Below are 26,367 nucleotides of genomic sequence, written 5' to 3'. Positions count from 1 at the left end.
TCATTTTTTTTTTCTTTCTTACAAATGCTCACATGCCCCCACATGTGGCCACGTCCGCAATCCAGTACAGGTGACGGGGGTGCCGCAACATATTCTTGCTCCGGGCACCATGGCTCCTAGCTACACCTCTGGTTGGAACATACAATCAGCCTGCAACTTCTATAGGGCGGCTTATTATATGTACAGTATAATGCTAGGAAGTCTCTCTCTCTCTCTATCTAGTAGTAGATAAGTAATCAGAGCTATAGGATCATATGTGACTGATCTGTTATACAAATAAATGAGTAATAAAGCATGTAGGTACTTACTGGTATCGGATGTACCTCATGTAATCATCCATTTCAAGGCTGTTAGAAAAATAAACAGTTAAACAATAAATATTAAAGGAGTTTTCACCTTCATAATGTGTTAGATTACTTGCTTTTCTTTCTGCATATATTACTATAGGTACATACATACATTGCTTTATATTTCTGCATATATTCTGTCGTTTTTAGCCATATCATTATATTATCCGGCAGAGCTGTGTAGTTTTGCTGCTATACACGGCAAAGCTGTGATTGGGATACAAATGTATCCAATGCACAGAGTATAACAGAGCAGTATTGAGCAATGACATAAAACGCTGAGGGGGGGAATTCAATTGTTTAGCCGGCAGCTTTTTTTCTAAGACGCCCAACGGAGCAATTCAATTGTTGCTCTATTAGGGCGCGATAGCTGCCGCCGCCGGTATTTCTGCTCGCACCCTCAGGAGGGGGCAAGCTGAAATGTGTGAGAAATCCCCTGGTTAGGGCGCGCTAACCGCAGTTAGTGCGCCCTAACCAGAACTGGTTTAGCCATTTTACATCGCTAAACCTGGGGCAAAGTGGGCGATAATTAATGAGCGCCCAGAACAATTGAATTGCAACACTGGGCACTCATTACTTATCATGCCTTAAAAAAACAATTGAATCGCCCCCTGAGTATACAGCATAATCCAGAGGTTCCCAACCATGGTCCTTAAGGCACATTATCAGTCCAGGTTTTAAGGATAGCCATAATTGAGCACAAGTATCTTAATTAGTCCCTAAGTTATTTTGCTTTAACCATCTGTGCTCAAGCGTGGCTATAACTAAAACTTGGACTGTTAGGGGCATATTTACTAAAGTGAGAGGATTTAGAAGTGGCGTTGTTGCTCATAGCAACCAATCTAAAAGATAATAGCTAGAATCTGGTTTGTTGCTATGGGTAACATCTCCACTTCTAAAAACTCTCACTTTAGTAAATATACCCCATAGTGTGCCTTGGGGATGGAGGTTGGGAAATACTGGTGTATAAACACATGTCGGTAAATGTAATGGGCACCTATAAGATTTTATCGATTTAGGTAGAAAACACCAGGGGGTATATTTATGAAGTGGTGGATTTTGCAAGCTGCAGCTTTTTGTCTAACTTAGGCCCGTATTCAATATTGGAGGGAAAAGCCCATGCTGGACATTTGCTCCACATCGGAGGTTTTGCAGGGATTAGCTTTAGCTCCGCATTCAATTAGAAAGCAGCAAAAACGGGACCCAGCGGAAAGGAAAGTATCGGGAAAAAATAGGGATTTTTCAGGATATCATCCAGGGACCCCCCTAATGATGTCCTGACATGGGGGATCACAATGGGTACCCCTGTTTTGGCCTATGGAAGGTAAGCATTGTGTTAAATCGCCGTGGCAGGTTTTTTTTTCTGCCTGGGACGAAGGGGTGAAGAAGAGCACTTAGGTTTTTTTTTTACAAACAAAAACTAGGTGCATCAAACTTGGGGTACATGAAAATGGGTGCAAGCCTATTTTTAAGTCCCTAAAGTGCATTTTTAAAATTCTTCAAAAACGCACCTTCCGCTACTACCCGCATTCTTTAAAACACCTGCCGCATACATGGGGACCCCCCCTGAATTAATTTCATTAGGCTTTGTTCCCCATAATTTTTTTTTTTTACTCCAAAATTTCACTTATTTTTTTGGGGTGTCCCTATTATTATTTTTTTACTTCTCTTGACACAGATCATTTTTAGGGGCCATTCCCAGGGGTTCAAGCTATTTTTTTAAAGCCTGCACCGAATAAACCCAATTCTGCACTTTTTTTCACCACCTATTCTGTGGTGAAAACTTATCCCCATTTTTTTTTAAAGAATTTTTGCATCGGCGAAAAGTCTTTGTAATTGAATACAGGGATAATTAAAATAGGCGAAAATTACGTCATATTCAATTTGAGGCTTTTCGCCCTTATGGAGCAAACACAAGGTCAGTTTTGTCAGACTTGTCAGATTTGTCAGATGAACGATTGAACGATTTTACCAAAGTTTTGAACGATTTGAACGATTTTTGACTGCATTAAAATGAATGGAATCGTCCAAGTCTGACTGCAAACATATCAGATGTCAGATATCGTTATCTGACAAACGGGAACGCGCATCGTTGATCGTCCATCATTCAGGCATGTCAGATTTTCCTTCAGATATGAACGACTGAACAATTTTTAAATCGTTATCGTTCATATCTGAAGGAAAAATCTGACCGTGTGTATGCACCATAAGTCTGTATTCTCTTACACACTGCTGTAGGGTCACTAAGTAACCTACCACCATGGGGCCCATTTATTAACAATCGCTTTTGCAAAGTGATTTGGACGCATTACTAGCACCCCGTGATCGCATTGCAAGATGCGATCTTAGCACCGGCATGTATTAAAGAGCCCCCGCAGGGACAGTGGCTCAGAAAGGGGCCGGTCCCTACAAGATGGTCAGAGTGCAGAGACCATCTCTTCACTCCTGTGCTGGGCTCAGACCATGCATGTGATGTGTAGTCCATAGGTTACAGAAGCACAGCGCCATCTTTAGTTGGTGGTAGCTGCTAGGGCCAAGCTCTGGAATACACTTGGTAAATCTGACAGCATCGCATCCCCCATAGAAACCTAGAGACCGACACAGGAGAGGAACCTCAGAGATATCTGCTGTGGTCCCTCCATAATACATTGCAGGGATACTAAGTATTTGAGGATATCCCCTGAAAGCGGGTGTTTTTCAGGGAATATGCCACAAATAGTTCATGATAATTGGGCCCCTATACCTTTTCAATGTGGGGAGAAAACAAGAGAACCTAGAGGCGTCCCAACGGAGAACAGTGAGATCATACAAACTCCACACATATTGTGTCCAGGTTGGAATCATACCCAAAGAACCAAGCAATGTGACACAGTAATGCTGACTACTGTGCCACCCTCTACAAACAGTCATAAGACTTCATATACTACAGCACAGACCTATAATCACTGACTGTAAGAATAAAGTCATTAGAATTGAATCAAATTTCCATTTGTCTTAAAGATATGAAACCAAATTAAAGTGATTAACACTATTAAGGAAAGTGGAGAGTTGTATAAACAGTAACTGATGGGCATTATCTTCCCCACCATTGTCTTTACAATGACAAAATGGCTCCCTCCCTACATGACAAATTTGGACACATTAGTCATTGCCCCCTATCCGTGCAGACATCACCCTAATCTACCTATGACGCTCCCTTTTACATAAGGCCATGGCCTTGTTTGCCCACTGACATTGAGACACAGTTGGGGGATTAGTTCTTGTCTGGCCTGGGCCATGGGGAGACCAAATATACAAATCTGGCTGTGAGAGGTCCCACAGTTTATAATAAGGCCCAAAATGTGGGAACATTGTCACTGAGCTTACAGAGGTTATTCAAGTAAAATAATCACATAATAATATATCAGAAAAATCAGCTAGTATATATGTGCCTTATATTAATGTGGTTTTATCAGACATGGATTATACAAGTTTTACAATAATATAATTACCACATCTCTGGTTCATCAGACATCGCGTAGTATTCTTGAGACATTTCTACAAGTAGAAAATATAAAATGTTATAAAATACAGACGTTCACATGACATATTACATATAACATATATGGACGCCCTGCATTTTGTGCTATGGCTAGACACGGCTACTTTGGTTTGTATGGACCGGGAGACGTGATGTCATGATTTTCTTTCGCACTTGTATTGTATTGTTCAAAGAAGGCTGAGGCTGGCTGCTGACTGGACCCTGCAGCGGCCATTGGAGTCCTGGACCTGAGGAGTCTGCTAACCATGGCAGGCACCGTACCGGGAGCAAAGTAAGTCCTGAGAGTCTAAAAATAAAATGCGGGCGTGGAGTCTGGTCGATGAGTAGAAAACTGACCTTGTGAATTGGGTGGCTGAGGGAGCGGGCCTGGGTACTTGGGTGGAAATGGCTGCTAGAGGTGGTATCTCTAAGTCCCATCATGGAATATCCCTATGGTGCATGCCACTGACAGAGCGGCCATTGTCGCAGCTTTATGGGAGGGGGTAGTAATGCCACTCTTGGGCCCCTAGATATGCCTGGGCCCAGGTATTTTGTACCACCTCTCAGTGCCCCTGATTGTTGTCTAGCAGATGAGAGCTTAACAGGAAGCTGCCAGCTGTTTCCTCTGGTCTCAGCTGCTGGCACCCAATGAGGGGGTACCATGGAGGCATTAGAAACATTGTATGAGAGAGATTATATTGCCTAGGTATCCTCATGGGGGAACTCAAAGCAACATGTGTTATGGTTGGTGAGAGCTGGCTGTAGCTGACATATGGATAGTAACACTAATGACTGACTCTGGCTTTCCAGGGACCCTGCTTATTCTGTCAGTCCTGGGCCCCACAATTTCTGATGGCAGCTTTGAGTAAGAAGATTCATTTCTGATAAGACTATTCCTTTATACAATGCTCATAGTGTTACCAGGTCTGATACAGACCCAGCATGACAAATTACCCACCATAATGTAACAATCTAGATATAGAGATGTACTCTAGATCCAGTATATTCATTAAATCTGGATTTCCAAAATATGCTGGTGTATTACAACAACTTGCTATAAGTCTCCTGTAATATAAATGGGATATTTACAAAAAGAACATAAATATAGCATAAAATATGTCTTATCTAAACATTATTTTTCCAGCCACAAATTAGAATATCAGTCATTATTTCCAATCACTTAATCTCATAGTATTTACACATAAACCAGTGAAATGGTTATACAGTATTTATATAAAATATGAGCACAAACAGCTTTTGGCAGAGAAATGGAGATAACAGAACATTTTCCATACTACTTCCTCCAGCAAGCCATCATTTCAAGATTGTCCTACCTGGGATAAATAATGATACAGCCAATTGCTTAATTTACCTATAATTTTGCTGATAATATTAAAGAATTATAAAAGGGAAATGGGATAATGTATTTAGGAAGAGAAAGTAGATACAGTATAGGCCCAATTGAGGATGAAATTTGGAGTACACAGAAACAAATAATAGACATTATTAGAGCCACAAATAAAACCTACCTCAGGAAAGCAACTCGTATTGAGAAGTGAGGTTACCAAGGCAGCAGCCGTGTATATCACGTGTGTGATGTCATAATGTGTTTGCTAACTGACTGTGACATCACCAACTGCCATTACCTGATGCAGAGACTCAGGAGACATTCATATAATGTTATGCTTATTTTCAGTTGGAAGATGGAGAAAATGGAGAGGGCAAAAGTTAAAGGACATAGGGGGAGATGTATCAAAACTTGGAGAGAGATAAAGAAGAGAGAGATAAAGTAACCAATCAGCTTCTAACTGCCATTGTACAGGCTGTGTTTGAAAAATGACAGGATCTGATTGGTTAGTACTTTATCTTTCTCCAAGGTTTGATACATATGCACCATAAACATTAAGGTTCATTTTGAAGATCAATATTTTTCATAATCTTTGCATCTATTAGAGAAATTGACTTTTAAATCACCAGTTTTCCAAATCAACCAAATTGTGTTGCCAGACATCCCAAACTGATGGAAATCACCAATTTCTCTGGTGAATCTATGAAATCTGTGAAAGATTAAGATAGTTAATCTTATAAATTAGCAATACTATTTCACTCTACTCAGACACTGAAATGTAGTTAGACTATTTGTCATGTAGAAGCACTGGAATAAATGAGCCCATCCATTAGTTATTTCCTCAGATGTACTTATAACCCTGTTAGAAATAAAAGAGCACATTAAAATGAATAAAAAAGGCACCCAAGTAGCTTATTAGAACTAGCCAGATGGACTACTTACTGAGTAACACCACATTTGGAGTTGGTAAGTGAATACTATATGACCTCAGTGGCACACACTGGGCGATGTAACAAGGGGTTATGGGTTGGCAGTAGATATTGGAGACATAAGCTCCGGTCCCCTCTTTACTATTGAAAGAGTAGTCACCATAGGGGGTTTTCCTGAGGACTACAAAAAAGCCCAATTTATCAAGCTCACAATAGTTTAGCTTTTTGAAGCTTGGCCCTGTGAGATAATGTTACTTTTAACCCATTGTAGTCTATGGGCTACTGGAACTTTCTGAATTTTTAATCATAGGATACTATCGGAGCTGATGTCCCAGCGTCCTCAATTACATGGAAAGATCTCGCTTTATTCAGTCCATCCCCCCCATGAACTGTAATTGGATGCTTTTAATCATATCATTTTGATTTCTACTATTTCCTATACACCTGGGAAATGGCATTATGCCGAGAGGGTGCGGGGCCTAATGAGGGAATGTACCCAGTCATGTCCCCATCAAGAGCTGCTTCATCTTTCCTTGGTTATTATGATATATATATATATCTATATATAGATATATATACAGGGGTGCCGAGAGGGGGGGGAGTGGGTATAGATTACCCGGGCCCGGGCTCCCTGAGGGGCCCGGTGGGGGCCCGGGTCCGGTGCCACCCCCCCTTCCTCACAGCAGCCCAGCACACAGCGTGTGCTGAGCTGCAGTGGGTTGGAGCAATCATACTGTCCGAGCCCCCCTGGCTTTGAGCAGGGCTGAGGGGGCTCAGAGCGCCCCCCCTCACTAACGCGCAGCACATATTCACGGCGCTGCAAAACTTTTTTCTTTTCGGGAAGGGGGCGTGGCCACACCTCCCACGATTAGGCCACGCCTCCTGTTACTCGGGCCTGCCGCGGCTCTTGGCGGGCCTGTATATATATATTTATGTGTGTGTGTGTATGTGTGTTATTTATATTTATGTGTGCTATATATCTATATCTAAACCTCCCCTTGCAAATCCTGCATTTACCCCTGGACCTATAGTTTGTATGATCATCTGATGGCACCAGCAATGACAAGTGTTTCATTCTTAAACTACATACAGTAGATGTTCAGAAGCTTTTTATTAAGTAGTTCATTCTCTTGTCATCACTTTCATTCTGCTTAATTATGAAAGCTTTTAGTTTAGGTATTTATAAGAAACTTATTTTATTAAATACTGTTTAGCTATTACAATGGTAAATCTTGTGACTTTAATTATGTGTGTGTGTAATAAACAATATAATCCTACCAATGTAAGATAACAGCAAATTGAATATAGAGAAATGTGTATGAAAAGAATACAATAAATACAATAAATAATATAGACCACAGCAGCCATTGAGACTGATATTTCATACACAAAGACACTAAGCAGCCCTTATGGTGCATACACACGGTCAGATTTTCCTTCAGATTTGACCGATAACGATTTTAAAAATCGTTCAATTATTCATATCTTAAAGAAAATCTGACATGTGTCCCTAGAACGATGAGCGATGCGCGTTCCCGTTTGTCAGATAATTATATCTGACATCTGATGTGTTTGCAGACAGATTTGGTCGATTTCATTCATTTTAATACTATCTGATATCGTTCAAATCATTGGAAAAATTGTTCAATCGTTCATCGTTCAATCACTCATCTGACACATCTGACCGTGTGCATGCACCATTAGACTATACTATTAGAGGATAAATGAACTGATATCGCTACACTTGATTATATGAAGCTCATAAAATCTAAAAAATTACATTTATATTAACAATTTATTATACAATAAAAACATTCAGACATAATATAACAGAAACATATCATAGCTAATACTTTCCTAAAAAGACACTTCTCAAATGTTAACAATAGTTATTTTATTTAAAGCTATATCAACCAGTGTTTGTATTGGTGACTTACTGTATATAATCCATGTATGTACAAACAAGAGCAAAAAGTGCATGCTATATCTATTCCCTGTATATAGCTCATAGCATACAAGAGACAGACTGGGGAAACAATATATAACAATATATCATATTATATAACAATAAATCTGTAGTAGTAAAATGTTGCAGTCACAGAGAAGTAGAGTGAATCTCAAATAGAGATATCTAAGGATCACTTTCCATGGAGAGCATTCCGGGGTTCCCAACTTAGGATGGCCCTAAAGTTCACTCTGTGCCATAACTAGGGATGTGTGAGCAGTGCTGGGGCACAGGGTGCAGGGCCCTGGAGGCAGCACAATCTCTGCTACACGGCACCTGCATTTGACTTGCAGGGTGCTTGGAATGGCCTCTGTGCAGCCATTAGTACTTCCGCAGTGCCGGCCAGGGCATCCAAGGGAACCTCCGGCATGCAGCCTGTAGTCAGTGCTCTACTTTCCAGAGCCGGCTTCTCCACCCCCGTAGGCATGACGTCATTATGTCATAGGTTTAGGGGGTGTGGGAAGGCACAGAGAACACTGCCATCCTGTTACAGTGCTGCTTCCACTTCTGTCTTCTTCAGCTGTCTGCACCCAACTTCTGATGGCTACTGTGCTTTCATCTAGCAGGTGTTACTGGTATAGTTCCCAATGATAGAAATGTAAGGCATTGTAACGTGGTCTGTGTGCAAATCGCCAGTGGACTATGGAGAGCAGCAGAAGAGCGTCTTTACTAGCTGAGGTAATGCTGAACAATAGCTTTGGAGGCAGTTCCTGTATAACAAAGTGGATGGCAATGATGTAACTTCTGCCATCCACATACAGCATACATCTACAAAATAAAGAACAATAAACAGGTTTGTGGGTGTAAGACAGTGTGACGGGTGTTAGATGCAGGGACCGTGTGCAACAAAGAACAAATGTAAACTGGGAAATAATGGGGAATTAAGTAACATAATCCTGAAATTCTGGATTAGACCTGGAAATGTTTCTGGTGTGTATTCACTCCAACATGGATATTCCAGCATAATATTGTAAAGATCTCATAGTGTTTCTTTAGCCATTTTGATAGGATGTTTGACACTTAAAATTAAATAAACACAAAGAAATCACCACAATAGTGTAATCTCGAAAGGAAAAATGTTGACAATTTATTTCAACATTACACTCACATTTCATAATATAAAAACAGACATATAACTGCTTAATCCTGGTTATTATCCCTTTAAGGATCCCTGCTGGGCCGTCCTACTTCACCTGTCCCCACCGATGGTAATGGATAGCGTGGTCTTGGTACCGGCCACTGTACTGCACAGAGAAGATAGGTGTAAAGCGTCCTTCCAGCAGTGTTACCATAGGGAATCTTTGTCACACACCTAATGCATTTCATACAGGACCTTCCTCAGAGGCATAGTGACACAAGCGCTCACCAGAAGTGACATCCTCTCCTGAGATTACACTTTTGTAGCGATTTCTTTGTGATTATTTTTAAATGTCAAACATCAAATAGCTAATGATACACTGTGAGATCTGTTGAATATTATGCTGGAATATCCATGTTGGAGTGAATACACACCAGAAACAGCGGATAAAAGAATAGGAGCTCAAATCAAATTTAAATGCTAACAGATCAACTTTTAACTCTTTTGTGATTAATCCTGAGTTTCAACGAGGTCAGGCTGGCCACCCATTTACCACATGGGCGTCAAACGGACTTGGATCAGTTGGATGTTTATTAGACTATAATACAAAGAGGCCTCTCAAGTTCCTTTGGTAGGCGTGCCGGGGGCGTCAGAAGCCGGCCCACTGACATCACTAGTGATGTCAGTGGGAGTGATTTTGGCTCTGATAGAGCCAAAATCACTCCGGAGCATGCGGTTGAAAACCTCAACCGCACGCTCCGGCTCGCAGTTTCGATGGTCACGACCATCGCGGCCATCAAAATGCACGCTCGTATAGCCTGTGGGTGGTGACCCACAGCTATACGAGCGTCCAGGAGGACGCTCCATTTTCATGGAGGCCGGCCCTCATTCAGAGCGTGCGCTCTGCTCAGAGCGTACGGCTCTGAATGAGGGCCATAGTTTATAACCTGTAAACTGTGTATATCAAGTTAGTGCCCCTTATACAGTGCCCCCTGTAGTTGTGCCCCAAAATGCAATGCCCCCTATACTAGTGCCCCTTATGCAATGCCCCCTGTAATAGTGCCCCTTATGCAATGTCCCCTGTAGTAGTGCCCATTATGCAGGGCCCTCTGTAGTTGTGCCCATTAAAGTAGTGCCCCCTGTAGTTGTGCCCCATATGCAATGCCCCCTATACTAGTGCCCCTTATGCAATGCCCCCTGTAATAGTGCCCCTTATGCAATGCCCCCTGAAGTAGTGCCAATTATGCAGGGCCCCCTGTAATTGTGCCCATTGAAGTAGTGCCCCCTGTAGTTGTGCCCATATGCAGTGCCCCTTGTAGTTGTGCCCCTTCAAGTAGTGCCCCCTGTAGTTGTGCTCCTTCTAGTAGTGTCCCCTGTAGTGCCCATTTTAGTAGTGCCCCCTGTAGTTGTGCCTAGTAGTTGCCCCCCTGTAGTTGCCCTCAGTAGTGAGCCCCCTGTAGTTGCACCCAGTAGTTGCCCCCAGTAGTGAGCCCCCAGTAGTTGCCCCCAGTAGTGAGCCCCCTGTAGCTGCCCCAGTAGTGAGCCCCCTGTAGTTGCCCCTGTAGTGAGCTACCTGTAGTGAGCCCCCAGTAGTTGCACCTAGTTGATTCCAATAGTGAGCCCCCTGTAGTTGCCCCCAGTAGTGAGCCCCCTGTAGTTGCCCCCAGTAGTTAGCCCCCTGTAGTTGCTCCCCTTGCGCACACAAACACACACACAAATAAAAACAAAACACTTACCTTTATCCCCGCTCCAGTGCTGCTGCCGTCCATACCCCGGCGTCCGCTCCTTGGCACTATGGGAGTGATGTCATGATGTCACTCCCATAGTGCTCTGCGGGACCCGGAAGACGGAGCTCACTCCCTCGGCACTATGGGAGTGACGTCACTCCCATAGTGCCCTGCGGGACCCAGAAGATGGAGGGAGCTCCATCCTCCACCTGCCGCCGGGGGTTTGAATATGATATGGCAACACACTCAGCGGGCGCCCGGCATCTGGAGGGTGCAGGGGGTACGACCACAACCCCTGCACCCTCCATAGTTATGGGAGTTACGCCACTGAGTGGTGTAACTACTGCCCCCGTCGCCCCCAAGCTATCCAGCGCCTCCAAGCCACCGTGGGGGCTGCGGGGGCAGTAGTTACGCCACTGATTGGCAATAAGTACAGTAGCTTGCGTGGTGCATCTGTAGTCATGATGATTAGACAAAGCATAATAGAAGAGCTTGTATGTCCTGACACATAGAGCCGTATTCAATTTGAGCAGACCAGCGATACTTTTTCGACTCCCCAGACTCTCCACCTACTTCGCCTGTTTTGCATGCGGAAAAGTATCGCACACGTGCCCGTGTATCCCCGTATTCAATTTGAAAGTACCTGAAAATGGGACCCGGCAAAACTGAAACAAACGGACAGTACTGTCAGATTTGGGGAAATCAGCCTGAAACCACCCAAAAGATGCTCGGACATGGGGGTTCCTTATGGTACCCCCCAATTTGGCTTGCTGAAGGTATTTGGTGTTTTTAAACGCGCTCAATAGCTGTAACATTGTGTTTTTGCATAAGTGGTGAAGAATAGTATTCAGGAGTTTTTTCTGCAGAAAATGAGTTATCCCAGCAAATTTGGGGTACTTGGAAATGGGGGACAGCATATTTAAAAGTTGCTAAAGTTAAGTTTTAAAAAACATGAAAAATCCACCTGCCACAAGCACCTGCAATGAAAAAAGCACCTGGGGCATACTTGGGGACACCCCTGTAGTCTAGTTCGCTGGTTTTTAACTTTGTCCCCCAAATTATTTTTTTTCGCCCCCAAAATGAAAGTGATTTTTTTGGGTGTTCTTAAGTGTTTTTTTTTTTATTTTTTGATGTAGTTTACCTTTGGGGGACTGTCTTAAGGCTGCACGGGGGTTACCGCAATGTTGTACCCCAAAACCCCAATGCTGCCCTTTTTTTCAGCCTGCCATTCATAGGAGAAACTTTTTCGCCTATTACATTGCATTGACTTTCCGCCTAGGTGGAAAGTCTTTCAAATTGAATACGGGAAATACTTTTCCGCCTGGTGAAATGACGTCATCGGTGAAACTTTTTCGCCGATCTCGGCTTTTCGCTTCAAATTTAATACGGGCCACGGTATTTGCTGGTCTGCAACTCGTCTTTTGTTAAGAAGTAACTTAGTCATGTGTCCTTGTAACTGGGGTTCCTCCCATAGTTGGAACCACAGTGCAGATGCACATATGCTCCGATCTCCTATCCTTAGTCCCACAGCTGTAAGGACTCAACTGGAGACCAAGATTCACATGGGGATGTGCTGACTCCTCATTTCCTGGTAACGCCATCCGTGTATTCATTCTGAAAGCAAATATAACATACACATAAACATGCGGGAAGCATGTCTAATCTCGGCAAGGGTTAAATGACAGGCGTCGAAATCCCACCGCCTGTCATTTTCCCTACGCTGGGAGCCCGACACCCGGCTTACCGATCGAAGGTAAGCCGGGCACAGGGCAAGGACAGGGGGTTAGATTTAGGCTAGGTGAAGGGGGTCAAGGTTAGGCACTCCCGGGGGGAGGTTAAGGTTAGGCGCCCACCCCGGGTTTAGGCGGCAGGGATGGGGGGGTTAGGGTTAGGCACTTGGGGGGAAGGTTAGGGTTAGGCACTTGGGGGGAGGTTAGGGTTAGGCACCCCTAAGGGAGGATTAGGGGGTAAAATTAGGTTAGTAAATACCAACCTAGGACAATCGGGATTTTCACCCCTGCCGGGCTCACGCTGTTGGGATTTGAACCACAGGCCATGCGGCCGGCGGTAAATCATACTGAATTGTAAACATGCACATAAAGAGTCTCATTTACTGTGTAATGCACGTTACACTCTGACCATATACTGCTATATAAGTCCAAAAGGAAACTTACATGTACTCTTCTTATGCTTGCCCACCCTCGCTCCACCTGCTCAGGCATATGAGGGTGTCACAAATCTAGATACTGTACAGAGGCATCTGGCACAAATCCAGAGTCCATAAATGCGTGTTCTAGAAATACAATTATTCCAGATCTCTGTAAAATAAACAAACGTTTAATCTAAATCTTTGGTTGCTGTAAAATGTGGTTACAGACTTACAAAGAGAAAATTACATGTTTAACCTATGTCAGTTACTGTATATCAACACAATCAGGTTTGCTGCATATTCTGGGACTAAGGGCCATATTCAATTCGGGAGCGAAAAGTCTGTGCTGGACATCGCAGGTTTTCCGGGGATAAAGTATCGGGCGCGTGCCTGCTTTATCCCAGTATTCAATTAGAAATCAACGTAAACAGGAGCCAGCGGAAAGGTATCGCCAAAAAACTGGATTTTTGGGGAAATATTCAAGGGAACCCCTAAAGATGTCTAGACATGGAGGATCACTGAGGGTACCCCCATTTTTACCTGCTGAAGGAAGTTGGGGTTTGCGGCTAGGAAGAAGGGGTGAGGAATAGCACTTAGCAATGGTTATTTTTACAAAAAAAAAAATCTGTCAAATTTGGGGTACATGAAAATGGGGGGTAAGCATTTTTTTTAGTCCCTAAAAGTATTTTTAAAAATTCAGCAAAAATGCACCTGCCACTACTCCCACAATGAAGAAAACACCTGCCGCATACTTGGGAACCCCTCTAAATTTAATTTGGCTATTTTAGAAGTGTGTTCCCTATATTTTTTTTTTTACCCCTATTGATACCTAATAGTCGCTATTTAGCGCTGCTAGTCGCTTTCCAGTCCAATCGTGTGGTTCCAAAGCACAAAAGTTATTTATGTAAACAGGGAAAGCTTTAACAATTAGAATAAAAAGCAATGAAAATAGTACGGCCGATACATACGCTTTGCGCTACTGAACCCTGCGGTCACCGTCACCCAAAGAAATGGAGAAATGACTGCCTACTGCACCCATCTCACAAGCCTAGGGGGTCACTTGTTGGACAGTTGTACCCAGGACTGGTCTGTAGCTTAGACTTTTGGACTTAGGGACACATGGCATATATGGTATGCCATCTCTTCCATCTACTGGCTTATGGACTAAGGGCCTGATTCAGACCCGTTCGCAAGCAGCCGCTTGATCGTTCCTGGCCGATGTTATGCAATTGCGCATGCATCACAGTGCGCAAACTAGTCCGAGTGATCGGGAAACGCTCGCTCGCCCAGCAAAGACAGCCCAGTGGAATGAGTGACAGGAGAGGCCGTTTGTGGGTGTTAACAGGGGCAGGACAGTAGTAATGGGGGAGTGGAGGTGCGAACGAGGGTGCCTGAGTGTTTCAACGCCGTCTCAGAGGCGTGCATAATTATCAGGCAGCGTCATAGTACACATCACCTGGATGAATGATACACTGAAGTGCTCGCAGTGCTTGCGTTAGGGTACAGTCAACCGCAGTCGCTGCTGTCAGTTTCGATGGTACCCGATATACCGATGGTTGTATATCCTTCCTGGAGATGACGTACGCTAGTGGGCGGCTAAAGACAGGCTGTTGGGCATCTGCATACACAAAGTAGTCGCACGCCAAGACATAGTGGGCGTGCTTATGCCTTGCCGTGTGATCGCCTGCCTTGACGTCACTTAGCTGAATTTGCATATTCTGGGAGCAAGCAGGTCTGAATCAGGCCCTAAATGTGGTGTAGGGTCCTCGGTTGACCTCCCATTGTAGGCTTGCAGGATTACACAGGACCACCTTTAGCATGCTTAGTAAATCACACACACAACATACATATTTGTAGATTTATTTTTTTTAAGGGGAATTTTAATTTAGGGTTTGGAATTAGAAAACAAAACAGTCTTTGCCGCAGCAATATCAGTATTTTCTCATGCAGAAAATTATGCAAACACTCCAGGGTGTCAGGATATCCTATATTATATTAATAATCCAGCATCACCATAGCTCTGGAAACTGAGAGGCTCCCCAGATCTCACCAGGTCCGGGCACCTGACACCAGAAGCGGGATGTGACGGGATCTTCCTCCCACCTCATAGAATAATCACAGTGAGTGACTGGCTCTGGTCACCAAGATGCAGACGTTTTATGTACAAACTCCCTTCAGTATCTTCCACCATTTGTCACACTCAGAACATGTGACCACACTGCAGGAAGCAGGTTACTTAGTGTCCACATTATAACATGAGGCAGCACAGTTATATCCTCCATCATCAATGTCTTTAGTATCAGATCACTGAGGAGAATTGGACGTAAACATCTCACACAGCAGCAAATATTCCTGGTAACCCACAAATCCGTCATACAAGCACGGAAATATTTCCACTAGGTGGCAGCTGGAGATTAGCAGCTGGTTTCCTGCCGTCCTGTGTTATCACTTTGTCCTCCCACCTCCAAAGACGGAGATGTTATTTTCTTGTCACGTGGCTCCCTGATCCCTTCTAACAGTTACTGAACAGCTATAGGACCCCCCTCTGTTCTTCATGGGAGCGGTGGTGAAATGTAAACGTAACCGCAGCATCCCAAGCCGCGTTCAGCACCTGGTCCTGTAAGCCGCGCTTATCGTTCCACTGAGAGAGATCAGACGTGCAGTCAGTGTTATCGGGGGGAGGGCGGACCTGACGCCTATTCACGCAGCAACGATATCTGAACCTAAATGGGAAAAGAATGAAAGGGGATCAGATTCAATAAGTCACATCACCAGGCATAAGGGCCCACAATGCCGTGCTCAGACACATTACAGATAAAGGGGGAGATGTATCAAGCGTCTAAAGAGGACAGGTGGGAGGTGTTTCCTACAGCAACAAATTCTACCTATCATTTATCAGGTATAATCTATAAAATGATAGCTGGAATCTGATTGGTTGCTATGGGAAACAGCTCCACTTCGTCATTACAAGGTTTAATACATCAATATAGAAATATGACACTCAAATATGCGCACGTGATGCAGCCTAAATCACACTCTCAACAAGCACCATCTAATAGGCTTGATAATACAATACATACAAAAATATGGACAGTGGATAACGGCGCTTCAAATAAAAATACTTACATTTATCATGTGTCTCTGTATTCAGAATTTTTCTTGTTCTTTCTCTGTTTCTTCTTTCAATTATTCGCCGTATGTATAGAAAGGAAACAGAAAAATATTGATAGTGTAGTATATATGATACTTGATGTACACTCTCAGGGTGTGGAAACAATAGTGTGAATAATATCTCTGCCCTTCACATGCAGGAGGACATATTTCACGCGATAGCAAGTTGTCACTAATCCATAGAAGTGTTTAACACCGACATACAGGCATGCACTGAAGAAATACGTCATACCCAACTCACAATAAGGGCACAAAGTATCCGTGTATAAAGGTATCTTTTACACATAAGTGTGCACAAGTACTAGCGTCATCAGGTAAATACAATGTGGGGCGTACCCTTACTCACAAGGGATAAGACGTAGGAAATCTCATAAACGTTTCTTTGTGGGATATCCTATCACCAGTCTCTCCAACGGAGCAAGTAAATGTAGACACAGAGAATTCCCGGTGAATATCATAAATAATTTAATCATACAAAAAAGACATGTGTCAGAAATAAAAAAATATAAAAATAGAATGCTAAAGTCCCAGAAAACGTCTCATTGGAAGAGTAATCACAACCTGGTGCCAGAATGGAAAGTCTGGACAATAGCACTTACAGGTAAGTGAGTATTCTTGTAATCCAAACAACACTCCTGTATCATGGACTGGCCTCCACTCCACCAAAGCGTTTCGATCCCGGCCCAGGATCTTTTTCAAGGTGTACTGTGGTGGTGTCGGTGTGGCTTCTAAATACCGCTCTTGGCCAATTAATCCGGGATTGACAGATCTTCCTGCATGTACAAAAGATCTGAAGATGCGACAAAACGACGCCGCGGGAGCACGCATATTGCATACACTTGACTATTTGAACGATTAGTCATTATGATGCGTCGGAAACAACCATATCGTTCAAAATATTGTCTAGTGTGTAGGGGCCAATACCTCTCGATGAAGGCACCATTATCCTGGATGTAGAACATTCCTGCTGAGAAAGTCTGACTCAAGTATCCAATGTGAAGACCACCACTAAGCTGGGCGGAACGTTTAGTTGCAACCAGAGCATGATCTCTTTGAACTTTCTTCATCGCCAGTGAGTTCTATGTGCTTTCCCGGTAGTTGATGTGTGCCAACGTTGTGGCACTGTCGTATTTAATCTTTATTGGCTTTCCTGTTAGAAAAAAGCTCCACTTTTGCAAAAGGGTTTAAATCCAGAACATTAATTTTATCTTTGACTTTGCCATAATCCCTAAAGTGAACAGACTACCTCTACTGAGGTTGTTGGTCCTCAGCCACCAAAGAAATGACAATTGCAACCTGATGAAATGGTCTAGATAGCCTAAAGTGCGATTTGTTATATCTGGAACCTCCTAGAGTCATCATGAACACATTAAACCGCCTCGAAAGACTGATACCATCTTTCCTAGGACTTTTATGCTTAGAAGCACAGAGATCTATCTGAAAGCCAACAAAGACCTCATTATTCGCTGTAATTAGAGAATCTTGTCTTTCAGTTAAACTAGGTACACACTGTACAATTAATGGGCAGTTTTGCCAATAATCAGGTAATTGTCTGATTTATTGCATAGCGTATATAAACGATCATTTTGGCATTTTGTAGATAAATCTGTTAAAAAAAAGCCCACAAATGCATTCTTTCGATTATCCGAACAGTCAAGAAAGAAAATCTCGGCCTCAATCTCCCAACCAGTGTGTGTGCATTAGTCAATGATGAAGAGAAGAAAACTGCCATATAATTGAAGTTGAACAAGTTTGGAGCGCAAGAGAGGTTGCTTGTTTTTTCTTTTGATTATATCATTTGTTATAAGTTTGGTGACTTATTAGTATACTACCTTTGCTGCTCCAAGTGCAGTGCCATTGGTTTGAATTATCTTACATATCCATAGTGGGTGTGTGCAGGGCCGGATTAAGGTCTGTGGGGGCCCCTATTAAATGTGACAAACTGGGGGTATGCGCAATGGGGACCTTATGCAGAGCCCCCAGTAGTGTCAGTGCCCACAGTGGTAGTGCCCATATGCAGTGCACCCAGTAGTAGTGCCCCCTATGCAATACTCCCATTAGTAATGCCCACTGTAGTAATGCCCTCTGTATAAATGCCCCCAGTAGTAATACCCCTGTAGTTGTGCCCCAAATAGTAATGCCCCCCAGTAGTAATTGGGCGTGTGCCAAATAGTAATGCCCTAGTAGTAATGCCCCCTGTATAAATCCCCCAGTAGTAATACCCATGTAGTTGTGCCCCCAATAGTAATTCCCCCAGTAGTCATTGCCCCTTTAGTAGAGCCCTCTGTAGAAATACCCCCAGTAGTAATGCCCCTCTATTAGTGCCCCCAATACTAATGCTCCCTTTTGAGTAGAGACCCCAATAGTAATGCCCCCTGATTAATGCCCCCAGTAGTAATGCTTCCCCCCCGAGTAATGCCTCCAGTAGTAATGCCCCCCCAGTAATGCCCCCAGTAGTAATGCCTTCCCCCTTCCCGAGTAATGCCCCAGTAGTAATGCTCCCCCCTGAGTTAAGCCCCCAGTAGTAATGCCCCCCCACCAATAATGCCCCCAGTAGTAATGCCTCCCCCTTCCCCGAGTAATGCCCCAGTAGTAATACTCCCCTCCGAGTAATGTCCCCTGTAGTAATGCCCCCCACCAGTAATGCCCCCAGTAGGCCCTTGCACTAAAAAAAATAAAATAAATCTCATACTTACCGTGTCCGCTGCAGTCCGCTCGACTGCTCCTCTGCACTATGGCAGAGACGATAGTGCACTGCGTGAGCCAGAAGCTGGAGCTCACTTGAGCTCAAGCCTCCAACTCCATCTGCCGCTGAGGGGAGGGAGCTGGGCGCCCGCTGTTTACAGCGGGCACCTGGTAAATGGAGCCTCTATGCGGCACCGGGGTTAAGTTGGCCAGAGGAGGCGGAACTGGTTCCGTTTCCTCCGGTCCTCTTTAACCCCGATTGGTGTGGGGGCCCTTAACGTGTTGGGGCCCAGGGACGATCGCCCCTGTCGCCCCCCGTTAATCCGGCCCTGTGTGTGTGCATTGACTATAATCTTCCAATAATTCCTTAGAGTTCCCTCCAAGCGAGCCAACTATGAGACTGTAAAATCTGGGAAGTCAACTGTATATGGAACCCAGAGAACAGACAGAGATAAGGGATGACTAACACCTCTGGTTCTTAAGAGAACCACCATCATTTTTCTTAAAGCCCCTTGACATTGCTGCTAGCCTGAAAGAAAGGACACAAAATTGATAATGCAGAGATTGGGCAGCAAATTGGAGAAAGCACTATTGGCCTTTCCAGATTGGGACATATGAATATGCATTCCTTATATCTATGGACACCAGAAATCTATTCACTTTCATGCTGTTTATTACTGATCTAAGAGACTATCTTAAAAAGTACTGCCTCGAAGATGAAAGTTCAGGCGTTTGATGTTAAAAATTGGCAGAAAACTTGATTTCTGGACTAAGAAATGGTTGAAATAGAATGTCCCTCATGGCAAGTGTTTATCCGGAGATTTGGCTTCTATTCTTTTATCTGAACAAGCCTGTTATCCCTTTTGATGACCTCCACAGGGAGTGGAGAATTAATTAATAAGAGAAACCAATCTGGATTTACTGGAAGGATAAAGACACCAAAACCTAGGACCTTTCAATTTTGGACCATTAAGTGGCATGACTGATAATTTTTTCCAGGTTCGGGTCAAAAAGAGGACATTGTCTGTGTACAGACTGTACTTTAGAATTATCTTGTATTGTGGGGTAGCTTTCCTTGCCTTGAGCCAGAGAGTCCATCGGGCTGCTACAATTGATGTGAAAATATTGGCCGCACTAAGGGCCTGATTCAGAGCTGAATGCTGAATGCTCTGAGCAGAATGCTCGCTCTGAATCAGGGCCCTCCTCCATGAAAATGGAGCGTCCTCCTGGACGCTCATATAGCTGTGGGTGACCACACACAGCATATGCGAGCGGCCAAAAAGATGGTCGCGATGGTCTTGACCATCGTGACCATCAGACTTGCGACGGAGACCCTGCGGTAGGGTCTCCCTGCCACAAGCCCTGGAGTGATTTTGGCTCTATCAGAGCCAAAATCACTCCCACTGACATCACTAATGATGTCAGTGGGGCCGGCTTCAGACGGTAGGCATTCCCATGGGAACGCCTCCGTCTGGCAGGCACGCCCCCGGCACGCCCACCAAAGGGGACGTGCTGTCAATCAACATCGACAGCACGCCCCCTTTGGTGCGAGACCCGGAGCGATGGAAAGCCAGTCGCTCACCAGGTCTCGCGCATGCGCGTGACGGAGCTCCCTCCGTCGTGCGCATGCGCAGTGTGGAACATCGACCCACTTGCGAGCGTACTGCCGCTCGTGAGCGGGTCTGAGTGACCCCCTAAGGCCAGCATCCAAGGCTGAATCACCTAAGTGCCGGGATGCCTCCATTATCCGCAATGGTCGAATGTTCTGTCCTTGATCTGCCAGAGGGAAGGCGCTCAGAAAGCAGTTCTGACCATTTAACAACTTTTTAACCCAGGCCGAAGACAGAATAGGTCTAAGGAGTCCCCAGCAGCCAGAAAAAGAAATTTCAAGATGGGTTCACGTTCTCAGTCTTTATTGCATTAATCAAAATGGAAACATAAATAGACAGAGGGATCATTATGCAATCAGAGGCTAGATAGTACTACTGGTATCATCATTCACATATCTTTACATCAGTTCCCTAGGTACCGGCAAAAGATATTAGTAAAACATATCGCTCCTAGCTGGGTACACATTGTACAAATCTGTCAGATCTGAGAATTGTATGATCTGATAGAGGATTGTATAATGTGTGCACAAGTACAATCTCCATTTATCTCAGATAAATCAGTCTGATCGAATCAGGGACATAGTCAGATTTCATTAGATTGCATATTCAGTCATAGAGCTACACCTGCCTGTACACACCCCTCCTGCTGATAACGCTTGCCCCAAGGGGCCACAATTCTAAGAATCTAGCGAGGGATGCATTTTAATTGCATGCGAATTAAGGAAATGTGTTTATTCCCAACTTTGAATCCGGCCCTCAGTGTGATATTATTGGAAACTGGAGATGTGAAATGCAAAAGGAGCATAAAATCCTGGATACATTTAATAGGGAGATAAATGTCTGGGCAAACATAGTAATACTGTTGTGGAAGATACTAGTTATACCCTAAATATGGGGCACAGCTTTGGGCACATGACTGGAAGAAGCACAAAGAATAAATGTGAAGAAGCTACAAGAATAAAGGTACTGGAAGGAATACATTATAAAAGGAGTTAGAAAACTAGAATTGCTGACTTTGGAGGGGACCTAATGATAACTTATAATTATTTCTGGTTATCAATACAAAGATGAGTGTAAATGACATTTTCTGCCAGGGACCGTAAAGAGAATGACTGGTTATCAGCCGTGAGCAGAAGACCAATGGTGTCACCATCAGGAAGGGGGGATGAACGGTATGAGAATGTATGAAAGGCTGAATGCAATGCACTGTTCAAAAAGCTGTCTATAGCCCAATGGGCCTAGCACTCACTTGTCGTGTGTGTCACTCGTCGTGTCCTCGTTGAGCGTGAAGAGTTCCTTGAGCTCTCCCACAGAGAAATGTCTCTCCACGTCCTGCTCCTCATCCACCACACAACTCCTTAGTGCCTTTTTGTGTGTCTGGCGCTGGAAGATCTTTTCTTCAATGGTCCCAGTCTGGAAAAGGAAAACCATGGATATATAACCAAAACCTTCATGTTCACTGCAGCTCACTCACACTCAGCAGTACCTGATGTACCTCAATGTGGTTCCCCAGGTCTAGGGAGTGAGGAAGAGGCCTCACTCAGTGCAGTAATGGTAGGTAGTCCTGTCCAATAAGATGGGCTCTCCTTAGACAATGGCTGTTTATGACAATCTCTGTGACAGGTTCCATAGACTGTACAATTTACAGTCTAAGCTCCACTATACTGTATTCACATCAATCATAAACCAAATAATTTCTCAGCACCTGTTTTTAGAAGCTGTCATATCTTAGGGAGGGAAAGCTAAAACATACGACTATTTTACCCCACTGTGTCAATAGAGCTCTATAAATACGGACGCTGTGCTGCCCTTGTCTTATTTGGCTGTGGACTCAGAGGGTGGCCGACTAATGAGGTCTCGCTGCTTTAATGTACATCTTACACAGCCTCCATCTATGATGAACCCTATCCATCTTTACTGTCGAAGCAGGATAATTGGCTGAGACAGGATTGGTTTAAAATTAGATTGGGGCGACGCCATTTTGCAAATGGCAATGAGACGTCATTTTGCAACTGGCCGCCCAGCGCCATTTTAGTGAAACTCACCATTATAAGTACATACGGCGATGCTATTATTTTAGCGTCGTGTGATTCCCACGCAATAGAAAGAAGTTAAAAGCCCTCACCATGTAAATACAGTCATTAAAACATATAAAATGATTATCCCTGCAAAACATGTACCATGGTGTACTCCACAAAACACATAGTCGGACAACGCTAACTAGCGTCTTTTCCAAATTCCACAATACTTACACACTGCACACTTACATAAAAGTTTCCTTAGCATTAAACTGTAATATCCAAGATTTATGCAGTAATTATTAATGTTGTGTAATAAAGGTTATTTGATATCTAAGATTTAGTACATGGTAAGCAGACCGTGTTTGGTGTTGTACTGATCTACTGTGTCTCAACAGATTTCAAGTATCATCGGTGAGAAGATCGCAACATGCGTCTGCAAACTATGGACTATAGAGAGTTAATACATTAAAATGTATTCTGTAATGTTAGCAGCTTAGATTAGCATGCAGCGGGAAAAAGGGCACAAAGGGTTGTTAGAGGCTGTTTGTGTCCATTCGAATTGACCTATGAACTATCCTGTAACAGAAGCACCTTTAAGAAGAACCAATGGAATCATGTCAAACTTGTCTATTGTATTGCCTATCCCTGTAAGAGTATATATGTGCGCTCTCTGACCCCAGTCTTGAGTCTTCTTGATGTGCTGTTGACGGAGGTTTCTAATGCTGATGCCGGTATCTGGGCCAGAGCACGTGAGTATATAACAACTGTACCTTGGGTCTGTATGAGTTATTTGCGCTAATTGTCTTTAGATCACAGTGTGTAACCATCTGTTTTTATATTGAATAATAACTTTTTGTGCTTTGGAACCACATTCAAAGTCTGAAAGCATTTATTTACTGTGCGACTCATTACGCTAAATAGCGACAATTTTAGAAGGTATAGACAGGATTGCATAGAGGTTTTAATTAGGTATCGATAGTTGGGGGCTCGCAGTGTGAAATCATGCTACCGGTCACTAGGTAACACTCGGTAGCGATCTCTCAGCAAAAGGGTGGAGGCGCCTAGCAGGAGAACGCATTGTGCCTTCGAAATCTGCTACCACTTTGTTGCTGAGAGTCCGCCCTGTTATTGTGGCTTTAGGAGCGCTGATTGAGAATCCAGGGATGAGGGAGGAAAAAGTTTGTTTTCCTTCATCGATAGTTATTTTTGTGTTAAAAAGGGGAAGTCGCATTATTGTGTATGCGACTAGTCACACAATAGCGTATATGTATTTCCTGTATTGCTGCCACGTGTTTTAAACAAAGCCGTTGAGAGTGCACGGTGATATTGATAGATAGCATTGTTGTAAATACATTGATCAGTATTGCCATAGTCTGGGAAAACATGTAGTTTTCTGCACAGGAAAAGAGTAACAGTGAGTATTTGTTGGTAGGGACAACAGTTCCCTAATTAAGGGTATCGTAGGACCCTTAAGGACTAGGCGCAAGGGTCGACCTAGTAGCTTGGTAGTAGATACTGTTCTAACACATAAGCAGGTGTAGTTGTTGTCTTTGTTGAAGGTTTGGCTCCCATTGTGATTACAGTATTCAGTGATCAGTTAGGGTTATTTGAGCATTGTAATTGAACCGCACAGTTTTGGCTAAATTGTGATTGTGAACTGGGTAGAGGGTGGACGAAATCACTGAAAAGGGTAGGTGTTATTAGAATGCCTACATGCTAGCAGTTGAAAGGTAGTCAAAAAGGGATTAGGTGCGTGGAAGCAGCCTGGTTAGTCTTCCAGAGGTTTGTGGGCGCATCCTGTTAAGACGTCCACAGGTAAGTGAAAGTATCTTGATTGTCTTTCGCCAGTTTAAATCTCCATTGAAAAGCTTAAGCTTCTCCCAGAATGCGAGATAGCGTGCACATACAGCAAAGTAGCATTGCGGAAGGTATTGCCAGTGGTTCACGCGCACCACCGCCGCCCTATGCAGATGGGGGTGCAGGTACAGTTGTTGAAAAAACCCATAAAAATGAAACAAGTAACTTGTACCCTCTCTTAAGTAATCATAAAGAAAATGTTTATGATGCGGATGATGAGCCTATTGTTATATCTGCCATTTCCCATGCTGTACACATTTTAAAAGCTCCACCACAACAAGCACAAGTGGTGCCACCATCTTCATCAGTGATAGTACAGGAAGTGTTAACATCCACTGCACCCGTAGAGAAAGTTGGTAACCACATATGTAGCAGTAGTAGACTAAATCCCCAGCCAGGTAACAAGGTCAAAAGTAGCAGTGCGGCCGGTCTGCATCCCATCCGGACAATAACTGTTCTGAATGGGAATGCGGATGCGAACGGTGTAGTGCCCACAAGGGAAGTAGCAATGCATTGTCCCTGGATAAGAGCGGAGCTAAATTCCATAATGAATGATTTCACTGACCCTAAGAAGGAATTAGCCAAATGCCAAAGATTTTTAAAGAATTTGGGTAGTGCTCACAAGCCAACCAATAAAGATTGGCGAGTGGTGTTAAGGGCTTGTCTTCCACACAATACCGACGTGAAAAAGTTTATCACGGATTGCGTATTGGATGGAGATGTTCCCATAAGAGACGAAAGTAATCAAGGTAACATTACCCGAGTGAATCTGCAGAGGATTATTGTAACCGAGCTCTGCAGGCTATCACCCAGTACACTGGGTTAGAGGATAGTAAAGATAGCACACATCACAGGGTAATGATCATCACTGTACTTATGGATGGTCTAAAAGAGAATCTAAAGACCCGAGTTCAGACCTCACTACCTGGCTGGAGGGGAGTCACTGTAGACACCCTCATAGAATCCGCTATTGAACACGATAAGAACATCCTTAAAAAGAGAGAGACCCAGAGCGAGAAGCTAATGGCTGTTAGTATTCAAGCTGTAGAAGGAATGACTATAACATCACAGCCAACAGACACACATGCACCTGCACAGCTACATGTTCTCACCAATCCTGCACCACCTCAAACACAACCCCACCCCACTTATCACACACAGCCACAAAACCCATACTATCCACAACCACCATATTTCCCTCAATATCCTTACCCACACCCACCATCTTTCCCTTCTGCTCTACCCACACAGCAATCCTTTCACCCACCCCACCCACGAAGGTGCTTTAACTGCAACCAAGTGGGACATGTAAGTAGGAACTGCAGGGTGAAGAAGGTAGGACCCCCTAACCAGGGAGTACCTGGATATCCCCATACGGGATATACACAGAGTACAGGAAACCCACAAAAGTCACCAGCTCCAATTGTGGCCGTAAATGCTGTATTGGAGAGTGAGAGTCAATGCTAGGGGTCAGGTCATACCTGTAGTCTACAGATAGTCAGGTTAATGTGAAGTACTAGGGAAGAACCAGTGATGATGGTTGATGCAGTTGGTACTAAATATCTTTTTCTTGTAGACACAGGGACGACCAGGCCAGTGATAAAATCTCCTGCTAGCTTACAGGTGACTAGCGAGACAGTACCAGCAATGGGTGTAACGGGTAAAGTGTAACATTATCCTGTAACAAAATCCACAGAGGTCACTATCAGGCCATTGCATACCAGGCATTCTTTCCTCCTGGCAGCAGCGGCTCCTACTAACCTACTGGGAAGGAATTTGTTATGTAAGATGGGATGTGTCATATATTGTACCCCTGATGGTGTATTTCTAGATATCCCAGAGAGAGTTGCGCACGAGGTGAGGGATATGTTGGACACTCCACAAAGGATAATGTATCACTCTACTGGTTTAAGTAAAAAT

General features: G+C 43.8%; 1 pseudogene; it reads right to left on the bottom strand.

Moving 5' to 3' along the window:
• Nucleotides 1–15,482: 15,482 nt before the first annotated feature.
• The window catches only part of LOC148474641 (DNA repair and recombination protein RAD54-like), a 50,548-nt pseudogene continuing 39,663 nt past the window's right edge, over nt 15,483–26,367 (bottom strand).

The sequence above is a fragment of the Taudactylus pleione genome, unplaced genomic scaffold (assembly GCF_031769625.1).
Source record: "Taudactylus pleione unplaced genomic scaffold, aTauple2 ptg000824l, whole genome shotgun sequence".
Lineage (NCBI taxonomy): Eukaryota > Metazoa > Chordata > Amphibia > Anura > Myobatrachidae > Taudactylus > Taudactylus pleione.
The sequence above is the reverse complement of the archived record's forward strand: the minus strand, read 5'-3'. Positions and strand labels throughout refer to the sequence as shown.